General features: G+C 38.1%; 1 pseudogene; it reads left to right on the top strand.

The window, feature by feature from the left end:
• The first annotated feature begins 4,433 nt into the window (after positions 1 to 4,433).
• Positions 4,434 to 5,008, top strand: LOC131831227 (olfactory receptor 2L2-like; annotated as a pseudogene).
• The last annotated feature ends 6,369 nt before the right edge of the window (positions 5,009 to 11,377 follow it).

The following is an 11,377-nucleotide window of genomic DNA, read 5'->3' on the forward strand; positions in this document are numbered from 1 at the left end:
CAGTGTTCCAAGCTTCATTGTCTATGCACTACATCCAATGCTCCATGCAATATGTTCCCTCTTTAATACCCATCACCACGCACATATGTTAATCATTTTTAATTCAGTGTACATACGTGTGTGTGTGTGTGTCTTTCATAGAAAAACTTCTTCAATATTCTGATGGCTTTGGTCCTAGAGAAGTATGAGAGACTGAAGCCTTACAATCCTTTGTTGGCATAATATGTTGAGCTTTACTCACTGGTGTTATTCCTTCTGGAGAAGATTCCTTCCAATCCTTCCTATGTAGATTATTCTCAAAATGCCATTCCTCCTACTACTTTTAAGTGTCTGTTCCTTCAAATTTCTTCCCCCAAAATGTCCTTAACCTTTCCATCCCTGATTCCACCTTCTACTCTCTTTACCACTTTACTTAAACTTATGAAAATATACTTATTTATTGTTATGTTACTTGAGTTTTATGAGAGATTATGGTACATATAAGAGCTAAACTCACACTTACCAAAAAAATGGAAAGAGATTTAAATACACAAAAGCAAGAGGTCAAGCGGAATAAGAAAAGGTGCCATAAAGCCATGCATACTGTTATATAATTATTGAGAAGCAGAAGAACAATACAGACCTCTTCAAAGAGTGTAAGCAGAGACCAGTAGCTATAATATAATTTTAGAGAAAATTGCCAGGAATGGAGTTTCTTTAAAGCATTTGAATAGTGAGTGATGAGGATGGCATCTGCTTCCTATAATTTATAGTTGTAAATAGCCCTTCCTTGTAGATTTCTGGGGGAGAAAGAAGTAGAGAATAAGTCTTGCCATCAAAACAAACAAATGAACAATCCAAAAGGATATATATCTAAAGTGTGACCTGATAGGCTTCTATAGTTTCAGAAATCTTAAGACTTAATCATAAAAGAAAAAAATCACTGCCTAAGTGTCATAAAATATATTCAAGTATGGGTCTATAATTTACATTGCCCTATGATGCAAACTTAAGAAGTATAATAGATGATGTTGATAATAACTTAATTTATGCAAGGGGTTTTTTTTTTTTTTGGTCCTTGATAGGGTAAACTTTTTAAAAAAAAATTTTAATAATATATAATGTATCGTTAGACCCGGCATTGCAGGTCTGTGAATCACAAGGTTTACACACTCCATACACTCACCATAGCACATACCCTCCCCAATGTCCATTATCTAATCACTCCCCCCCCACCCAGCAACCCTCAGTTTGTTGTGTGAGATTAAGAATCTCTTGTTGTTTGTCTCCCTCCTGATCCCATCTTGTTTCATTTTTTCCTTCCCTACTCTCCAAACCCCCCACTTTGCCTCTCAAATTCTTCATATCAGGGAGATAATATGACAAATGTCTTTCTCTGATTGACTTATTTCACTCATCATGATACCCTCTAGTTCCATCCACATCCTTGCAAAAGGCAAGATTTCATTTCTTTTGCTGGTTTCATAGTATTCCACTGTACATATATACCATATCTTCTTTATCCACTCATCTGTTGATGGACATCTAGGTTCTTTCCATAGTTTGGCTATTGTGGACATTGTTTATTCCTTTTGCCATATTAGGGAAATTCTCTATAATAATTCACTGCAGTATGCCTTCTTCACTCCTCTGTCTTTGTTCTCCTCCTGGAGTCCCAATTATTCTAATATTGTTTCATCCTATGGTATCACTTATCTTTCTGATTCTACCCTTGTGGTCCAGTAGTTGTCTCACTTTTGCTCAGCTTCTTTATTCTCCATCATTTGGTCTTCTATATCACTAATTCTCTCTCCTGCTTCATTTTTCCTAGCAGTAAGAGCCTAAATTTTTATTGCACCACATTAATGGTGGCTTTTTGTTTGTTGGTTTGTTAGTTTATTTGTTTTTGTTTTGTTTTGTTTTGTTTTTTCAAATTTCATCTTGGTTAAATTTTGGTTCTTTTGGCTCTTTTATTTCTCCAGAAAGGGCTTTTATTTGTCCAGACAAGGTTTCTCTAATACTTCCATGCCTTTTAAAAGCCCACCTAGCACCTTGAGAATCATCATTCTGAACTGTATATCTGACACATTACCAATGTCTGTATTGATTAGGTCCCTAGCCTTTGGTACTGCCTCTTTTTTTATGCTTAGTTTTTCTGCTTTGTCATTTTATCCATATAAGAATATATGAAAGGGAGAATAAAATAAAAGGGTAGCAAAGACCCCAGAAAAATGTACATTAATCAAATCAGAAGAGATCCCAAATCAAGGGAGGAAGTAAGGGGGTAAAAAGAAGTGGAGATTCCTCAAGAAATTAAAAATAGAGCTTCCCTATAACTCTGCAATTGCACTCCTGGGTATTTACCCAAAAGATAAAGATGTCGTGAAAAGAAGGGCCTTCTGTACCCCAATGTTTATAGCAGCAATGACCACGGTCACCAAACTGTGGAAAGAACCAAGACACCCTTCAATGGATGAATGGATAAGGAAGATGTGGTCCATATACACTATGGAGTATTATGCCTCCATCAGAAATGATGAATACCCAACTTTTGTAGCAACATGGATGGGACTGGAAGAGATTATGCTGAGTGAAATCAGTCAAGCAGAGAGAGTCAATTATCATAAGGTTTCACTTATTTGTGGAGCATAACAAATAGCATGGATGACATGAGGAGATAGAGAGGAAAAGGGAGGTGGGGTAAATTGGAAGGGGAGGTGAACCATGACAGACTATGGACTCTGAAAACCAATCTTAGGGTTTTGTAGGGGTGGGGGGTGGGAGTTTGGGGTACCAGGTGGTGGGTATTATGGAGGGCACGGATTGCATGTAGCACTGAGTGTGGTGCAAAAATAATGAATACTGTTATGCTGAAAATAAAAAATAAATTAAAAAAATACATGCACACACACACACACACACACACACACACAAATAGGGGTAAATACTATGAAGGGATGGAATACGACTTCAAACATGAAAATTAGAAAAAGTAAATCTAAATAAGGAGGTGATAAGATAGTTGGGAAAGAAGGAAAAAGAAAGTGAAGAGAATTTGTTCAGGCTGGAGACTAGAACAAATACCTGTGCTAGATTTAGCGTATATTTTGATCTATTAGAAGAAGTTGTATCTCAAGATTTTTATAGAAAAAAATACTATATGTATACATAAAGTAAAGTTAGATACAATGATAGGTAAAATATGACTGTAATAATGAATGATTAATTTTTTAAGAAAGGTATTGTTAAGATAAACTATTTAAAAAATGTTAAAAGATTAAAGACTAAAAGTTAAAAAAATAGAATAAGACAAAAAATGAAATTTGAAAAAAATAATTAACTTTGCGAGACTAAGGAATCATGGGGAGAAACCTATGAGTTCCATGCTTTGCTTTCCCCTCTGGAATTTCCTTGCTTTCTTTGATCCATGAGCTTGGTCTTGGCTAGATTTTCTTGCTAATTTTCTGCGGTATGGTCCTGTTGTAATAATTCTCAAATGTCTTTGCCTGAGGTGGTATTGTGCCCCACTTGCCAGGGGACAGGCTATGTAATCTGCTTGGGTTCTGTCTCGGGAGCTTTTGTTCCCTGAATGCTTTCCATAGAGCTCTGGAGGATAGGAAAGAAAATGGTGGCCTCCCAGTGTCTAGCCCAGAAGGAGCCAAAAACTCAGGACCCCACTCCTCAGTGTGCCTCCGGAGAAAAGTCATCAGTCATTACCGTCTCCCTGGTCTCCAGTCTCACTCGGAGCTCTCCCTGCCGGTGACCAAGCATTTCTGTCTCTGGCACACAGGCCTATTTGGAGTCTCCAAACCCAGCAGATTCTTGCCTCCAGAGAAGGAAGGTGAGTCTCCCTGGATCTGCCTCTTGTGGGGTACCTTTCAGAAAGAGGTCAATTTCTGTTTCTAGAATTGCTGCTCTTCTCTTAGATCTCCTGTTGGATTTGTAGTTATTTGGAATGGTTTGATAATTATCGAACTGTACTCCTGTGACCTGATGTCATCTCAGCCTGCCACTCATCCACCTTCTTGACTTCCTGGAACTGTCATTAAGATGTTAACTGTGAGGCTTTTTTTTTTTTTCAAAATATGTGTTAATTTTTTAAGAGCTGCAATGTGTTCTGAATAAAACACAGTGGAACTAAAGTAATGAATTAATAAGATTGTTTTTTCTGTACTTAATATGTGTTGCCCTTTAGGGAAAACTAAATTAATATCCCATGAAAAATATTAAACAAAAGTCAACTGATCTCTTCTTATTGGGGTTATTCACACCATCAAGAATTGAATTTTTTTTTCTTCTTCTTCTCAGTTTTCTCCTTTTCCTAGTGGCTCTGTTTGGTAACCTGTCTATGATAATCCTCATCATCCTAGACACCCATCTCCACACACCCATTTATTTTCTACTTAATCAGCTCCCTCATGGACCTGAACTACATCTCCAGTATTATCTTCAAGATGGTTTCTGATTATCTCTCTGGAAACAAGTCTATTTCTTTCATCAGGTGAGCAATTCGTAGTTTCTTCTTCATTAATGTATCTGATGCATAAGTATTATTATTGACCTCTGTAGCCTATGATGATTATGCAGAAATTTGCTTTTCTCTACACTATGCTATTTGTATAAGCAAAAGAGTGTGTGGTGATCATAAGAGGATCGTGGGTCATGGACTCAACCGACTCATATGCAACGTGCCCACACTGCATATGATTTCTGTATTCATTATAGATCCAGAGCCATCAACAATTTCTTTTGTAATGTTCCATCCATGTTGACTCTGGCCTGCATGGACAACTGGGTCTATGAGTACACAATGTTTGTTAGCATCACCCTCTTCCTTGTGTTTTCTTTCATTGGCATTGCATGTTCCTATGACCTGGTTGTCCATGCCATTTGCTGCATGTGGTCAACAGAAGAGAGGAAGGAGGCCTATATGACCTGCAGCTCCTATATCACTGTGGTACTGCCAAGAAAGCCAAAATCCAGCAGGCGGAGAGAAATGATAAAGGAGAAAGCAATATCTAGATGTTAATATATGTATAATTGAAACAAAGAGATGGTTCTTTGAAAGAATTAATAAGATTGAGAAACCCTTAATCAGACTTATCAAAAAGAGAGAAACCACACAAAATCATGAATGAAAGAGGAGAGGTCACAATAAACCCTATAGAAATAGAAATAATTGGTAGGTATTGTGGAGGGCATGTATTGCATGAAGTACTAGGTGTGTTGCATACACAATGAATTCTGAAACACCGAAAAGAGGTTAAAAAATAAAAATTGAAAAAGACAATATTATAGGCAATTTTATGCCAACAAACCTTCCAAATTCATTCTAAGAGGCCAGCATAACCTGGAACCCCAAAGCAGACAAACACACCACCATAAAGGAGAATTGTAAGCCAATATCCATGATGAACATGAGTGTAAACATTCTCACAAAAATAGTAGCCAAAAGGATCCAAGAGTACATTAGGATTATACAAGATGACCAAGAGGGATTAACTCCTGGTCTGCAGGAATGCTTCAATATCAACAAACCCATCTGTGTGATATACCACATTAATATAAGAAAGAACAAGAACCATACGATCCTCTTAATAGATGCTGAAACACACCATGAGAAAACATAGCATCTTGAAAAGATCCCTCCATGTACTGGAATAGAGGGAAAATAGCTCAATATCATTAGTCACATATTAAAGGCTGGGAGTGAATATCATTTTCAATGAGAAAAAAAAAAGAGCCTTTCTCCTAATGTCAGGAACACAACAGGAATGTCCACTCTCACCATTGTTTTTCGACATTGGACTGGAAGTCTTAGCCTCAGCAATCAGACAACAAAAGCAAATAAAAGTCATCCAAATTAGCAAAGAAGGAAACAAACTTTGACTTATCTGAGATGACATAATGCTGTGTCTAGAAAACCAAAAATATTCCACCAAAAATTGCAAGAAATGATAGAGGAATCCAGCAAACCCACAGGATATGAAATCAATGTACTGAAGGCAGTTGTAATACTGTACACTAACAATGAAGCAGCAGAAAGAGATATCAAGAAATTGATCAAATTTAAAATTATATTAAAAACTGTAAGATGCTGAGGAATAAGCCTACGAAAGCAGTCAAAAATGAAACATTTATGAAAGATATTGAACATTTATGAAAGATATTGAGGAAAATGCATAAACAGGGGACAGCATTCCATGCTCATGGATTGGAGGAAAAATTTTGTTAAAATATCTATATTACTCAAAACATTCTAAATATTCAATATAATCTCTATCGAAATCCCATCAGCATTTTTCACAGGAGCTGGAGGAACAAACCTCAACTCTGTATGGAATCAGAAAAGACCCTGAATAGCCAGAGGAACATTGAAAAAGGAAACCAAATTTGGGGTGTCACAATGCCTAACTAAAGGTGTATTACAAAGCTGTAGTCAGCAAGATAGTATGGTACTTGCACAAAAATAAGACATATGGACCACATCTTCCTTATCCATTCATCTATTGAAAGGCTTCCTGGTTCTTTCCACAGTTTGGCGACTATGGCCATTGCTGCTATGAACATTGGGTTACAGGTGGCCCTTCTTTTCACTACCTCTGTATCTTTGAGATAAATATCCAGTAGTACAATTGCAGGGTCATAGGGTAGCTCTATTTTTAATTTCTTAAGGAATCTCCACACTGTTTTCCAAAGTGGATGCAACAACTTGCATTCCCATCAACAGTGTAAGAGGGATCCCCTTTCTCCATATTCTCTCCACCACATTTGTTTACTGTCTTGTTAATTTTGGCCATTCTAACAGGAGAAATGTGGTATCTCAAAGAGGTTTTGATTTGAATCTCCCTGATGGCTAGTAATGATGTACATTTTTTCATGTGTCTGTTATTAATTTACATGTCTTCATTGGACAAGTGTCTGTTTGTGTCTTCTGCCCATTTTTGACATGATTATCTGTTTTTAGTGTGTTTAGTTTGAGGACTTCTTTATAGATCCTGGATATCAGCCCTTTGTCTGTATTGTCATTTGCAATTATATTCTCCCTTTCCGTGGTTGCCTCTTAGTTTTGTTGACTGTTTGCTTTGCCGTGCAGAAGTTTTGATCTTGAGGAAGTCCCAAAAGTTCATTTTCACTTTTGTTTCCTCTGCCTTTGGAGACATGTCTGAAAGAAGTTGCTGTGACTGATGTCAAAGAGGTTACTGTCTATGTTCTCCTCTTGGATTCTGATGTATTCCTGCCTCACCTTGAGGTCTTTTATCCATTTCGAGTTTCTTTCTGTGTATGGTGTAAGAGAATGGTCGAGTTTCATTCTTCTAAACATAGCTTTCCAATTTTCCCAACACCATTTATTGAAAAGAATGTATTTTTTCCACTAGATATTTTTCCTGCTTTGTCGAAGATTAGTTGACCATAGAGTTTGGGTCCATATCTGGGCTCTCTGTTCTGTTCCACTGGTCCATGTGTCTATTTTTGTGCCAGTACCATGTTTTCCTGGTGATCACAGCTTTGTAGTAAAGCTTGAAATCGGGTAACGTGATGTCCCCAAAATGGTTTTTCATTTTCAACATTTCATTAGTCATTTAGGGTCTCTTTTGGTTTCACACAAATTTTGGGATTTTATGTTCTAGCACTTTGAAAAATGCCAGTGAAATTTTGATCAGGATGGCATTGAAAGTATAAATTCCTCTGTGTAGAATAGACATTTTAACAATATTTATTCTTCTGATTCATGGACGTGGAATGTTTTTCCTTCTTTTTGTGTGCTTTTCAATTTCTTTCATAAGTGTTCTGTAGTTTCCTGATCACAAATCCTTTACCTCTTTGATTAGGTTTATTCCAAGGTATCTTAAGTTTCTTGGCAAAGGAAACAAAAGCAAAAATGAACTTTTGGGACTTCATCAAGATAAAAGCCTTCTGTACAGCAAAGGAAACAGTCAACAAAACTAAGAGTAATCCACGGAATGGTAGAAGGTATTTGCAAATCCACTACAGACAAAGCACTGATTTCCAAGATCTCTAAAGAACTCCTCAAACTTACACCCAAAAGACAGGTAAACCTGTCAAAAATTGGGCAGATGAAATGAACAGGCACTTCTCCAAAGAAGACATATGAATGCCTAACAGACACATGAAAAAATGTTCATATCAATAGCCATCAGGGAGATTCAAATCAAAACCACATTGAAATACCAGTTTACAACAGTTAGAATGGCCAATATCAACAGGACAGGAAATAATATGGGTTGGAGAGAATGTGGAGAAAGAGGAACCCTCTTCCAGTATTGGTAGGAATGCAAGTTTTTGCACCCACTTTGGAAAACAGTGTGGAGATTCCTCAAGAAATTAAAAAATAGAGCTATCCTATGACCAAGCAATTGCACTTGTGAGTATTTATCCCAAAGATACAAATATAGTGAAAAGCAGGGCCATCTGTACCCCAATGTTCATAGCAGCAATGGTCACAGTCGCCAAAACATAGAAAGAGCCATGATGCCCTTTAGCAGACAAATGGATAAGTAAGATGTGATCCAAATATATGATGGAATATTATGCAGCTGTCAGAAAGGATGAATACCCAACTTTTGTATGAATATGGATGAGACTGGAGAAGATTAAGGTAACTGAAATAAGTCAAAAAGAGAAAGTCAATTATCATGTGGCCTTATTTACTTGTGGAGCATCAGGAATGGCATGAAAGTCATTAGGAGAAGTGAAACAGTAGGAGAAAAGTGAATTGGGGGAAATGGGTGGAGGAGCCAAACCATGAAAGACTGTACTCTGAGAAACAATCTGAGGGTTTTGGAAGGGAGGAGGTGGGGGATGGATGAGAATGGTATTTATTAAAGAGGATATGTATTGTATGGAACAATGGGTGTAGTGCATAAACGGATAATCTTGGAACATGGACAATAAAATTAAATTAAAATGTTAAAAATAAAAATGAATTTTAAAAAAGAGCAAAAGGAATTGAATGGGAGCAATTACTGTGTTCCATCTGAAGATTGGTGTAGGAAATGATCAATAAAAGAGAAGAAAGCATCCAGAAGTAGATCTATGCCCATATGACTTACTGATTTTTGATAATGGCAAATAATCCACTTAGTGAGAAGGATAGATTTTTAACAAAATTTGTCAGAGCTATTAGACATCCACTGGCATAGAAAAAAAAAAGTGATCCTCAATACCTACACCTATACTTCACCTCTTTTACAACAGTGAACTCACATTTATGACATCATTCAATTAAAATAAACCATAAAATTATAAAACTGTTAAAAAGGATGCCCAGGAGAGTATTTTCAGGACCAGGATTGGTGGGTTCTTAATCATAGCACTTAAATCAAATTCCACAAAAGAAAACATTTGCTAACCAGGACTTTACCAATATTGAAAACTTTTACTCTACTAAGAAATTAGCTCATATTAGGAGCACAAATATACAAGCTATAGACTAGGTGAATATATTTGCAAGCCACATTATCTGACAAAGAATTCCTAAGTAGAACATGTAAAGAACTCAATATTCAATAGAAAAAAAAACAAACAAACAAGCAAACATTCCAAACAGTGGACAGAAAGCCATGAACAGACATTACATCAAAAAGAACATGCAGGTGACAAGAAAGCATAAGAAAAAAAAAATGTTCAACATCTCTTGCCATGATAAAAAGACAAAAGAAAACCTGACTGAGTCATCAGTACTACCTGCTTTTTAGGACAGCTAGTTAATGTAAAACACAGTAAAAATATCAAATGTTGGAAAGAGCCAGCTCTCCTATATTGCTGGTGTAAAGGTAAAGGGAAGAGCCATTCTGGTAAGACTTTTTGATAGGTTCTACAGAAACAACACTCTCCTGGACCCAGAGAATGAAAATTTGGGATGCCATGAAACATGGTGCACAATTTTATTTTCAGATTAATTTGTAACTGTTGAAAAGAACCCAAGCACCCAAAAGGGAGAAAGACTGCCTCTGGGAAGGGACATTCTGAAATACCTATGGCTTCAGGAAATCTATAAATCGACCTCTCTACCTCTCTACCTGTGTGTAGTAGTGATCTACCTGTCAGTAGACCCCTAGTACTAGCAGACCCATCCTGGCTCATTGGAGCTCTAAGCGCCCCTAAAGGCCCCAGAACCCTAAGGTGTAGGGGTGGAGCAACAGTGAAAGAGGCAGTGTGGTTCCAGTGCTGGTCTGTGATTTGGCAGATGCTGTCCTGTTATGCCCTATAGTCCTAAGGGGGAAAGATGGCCAGGTATGAAACAGAGGCATCTCACACACTGCTACCTCCCCAAGGCTGATGTTTTGCCTTTGGGGAGGAAAGGTCAGGACCAGGATCTGGCTCACAGTCTAATATCCCTTCTTCCTTCCCTCCTCTAGATTGCATCTGCCCCTGCCTTTGTAGATCTCCTCCCTAAACCTGCCTTCTCCTGCCTCCTGCTCACACAATCAGCTCTTAGCCAAATTGCCTCCATTTTTGATATGAAGGAATGGAGACTGAAAGATTGAACGGATCTGGGGTTGGAAGCCAACCCAGGGGCCTGATGTTTGTGTAACCATTTGTACAGTGAGCAAGGTCTGAGAAACTAATCACAGGAGGGTGTTTTTTTTTATGATTTTATTTATTTATTTGACAGAGAGCGATCACAAGTAAGCAGAGACGCAGGCAGAGAGAGGAGGAAGCAGGCTCCCCGTGGAGCAGAAAGCCTGATGCAGGGCTTGATCCCAGGACTCTGGGATCAGGACCTGAGCCGAAGGCAGAGGCTTTAACCCACTGAGCCACCCAGGTGCCCCATAACCACAGGAGTTTTTGAGTGCTAGGATCACATAAGCAATCCATATCCTAATACATTTATGTGACCTGGACTCTACCAGCCTTCATACTGACTCCCGAAAATAGCAACTTCAAATCAACTCAAACATTGTCCATCTTATGAATGCAAGCCTCCCATTCCTTAAGTTCCCCTGAAGTTTACTTCCAACCCAGAGGGGAATATTCCTCATTGTTCCTATATATATATATGCCCAGGTGCTATGAGCACACTGCCATGACTGAGATCAGCCCAGGAGCCACAGCTCTAGGCACTTCCCCTACAATCTCTTTTGGAGTCAAATGTAGAAGCCAGATCACTGGGATTTGCACCACACCAGCACCTACACTACACATTCCTGGAGCTAAGATGGACCATAGCCCAGAATAGGCCAGCCAGGAATCTCACCTTCCAACTCCATTCTGACCCTCGGTCCATCTTATCAGAAGGTCAGCACTAGATCTTGGAAGTGACCCCATTCTTCATGCCCAAGCAAATCCGTAGTCTCCAAGGTGCACCTGTTCCAAATTCTCTCCCATTGCAACTTACTCTGTGCAAAAACCCATGAACCTAAAGCACCCAATA

The sequence above is a fragment of the Mustela lutreola genome, chromosome 5, assembly GCF_030435805.1.
Source record: "Mustela lutreola isolate mMusLut2 chromosome 5, mMusLut2.pri, whole genome shotgun sequence".
NCBI lineage: Eukaryota > Metazoa > Chordata > Mammalia > Carnivora > Mustelidae > Mustela > Mustela lutreola.